The 896-nt window shown below is 38.7% G+C and overlaps 1 pseudogene; it reads left to right on the top strand.

The window, feature by feature from the left end:
- Positions 1–592: 592 nt before the first annotated feature.
- LOC132305866 (small nucleolar RNA R71) lies at positions 593–691 on the top strand (annotated as a pseudogene).
- Positions 692–896: the final 205 nt, after the last annotated feature.

Consider the following 896-nt stretch of genomic DNA (forward strand, 5'->3'; position numbering starts at 1 on the left):
GCTTTGCATTGGTGGCGGAACATACTTCCCTTGAAAACCACATTGGGGAGGGTTTGAGCCTTCCCCTTGGCTTTTCCAAGAAAAATTTGGATGGTTCCTCCAACTTGAATTGTAATGAGTGCCATAGGGATTATTCCCTTGATTAACAAATGTAGCATTGACTTACTCATTGGGCTCACTTTGTACATGTCCATGGGGACAATTGGAAGTAGAATGCAAGACACTTGAACAAGTCATGCAAGATTCATTAGATGCACGATGATGAATATGAGTAGGGGAGGAAGATACTTGATTCACCAAATTTTGGTTGATCAAAAATTGATCAAACCTTTGAGACAAGGATTTCATCTCGGTGGCTATGTCATTGGAGTTGTCAACTTGATACAAGCCGACATTCTTCCTTCTACCTAGGTTTCTACCATTTTTAGAAGATAAGGACCTATGCATGGAATTTTCGCTCATACTTTCATACAATTGCCACACATCATTTTCATGCTTATTAAGATAAGAACCACCCATGGATGCATCAACCATACCCTTATGATTATCTGGTAAACTTTTAAAGAAATATTGGACTAGTTGCCACTTAGGTATGTCATGATGAGGGCACTTTCTAAGCAAATCATTAAATATTTCCTATGCCTCATGAAACACTTCCCCATCCCCTTGAGAAAATTCTCTAATTGAAGTTCTCATGGCATTGGTCTTAGAAACCGGATAATACTTTTTCAAGAACTCTTGTTGCATTTCCGCCCACGAAGTTATCGAAAAAGGCCTAAGATTGTTGAACCAATATTTTGCCTTGTCTTTAAGGGTGAAAGGAAAAAGTTTAAGTCTTAAAACTTCCTCCAGCATGTTCGTGTATTTCACGGTGGAACACACTTCAAGAAACTCAT

The sequence above is a fragment of the Cornus florida genome, unplaced genomic scaffold (genome assembly GCF_030987335.1).
Source record: "Cornus florida cultivar Cherokee Brave unplaced genomic scaffold, ASM3098733v1 CherokeeBrave_3.0.0_Hap2_Chr04, whole genome shotgun sequence".
NCBI lineage: Eukaryota > Viridiplantae > Streptophyta > Magnoliopsida > Cornales > Cornaceae > Cornus > Cornus florida.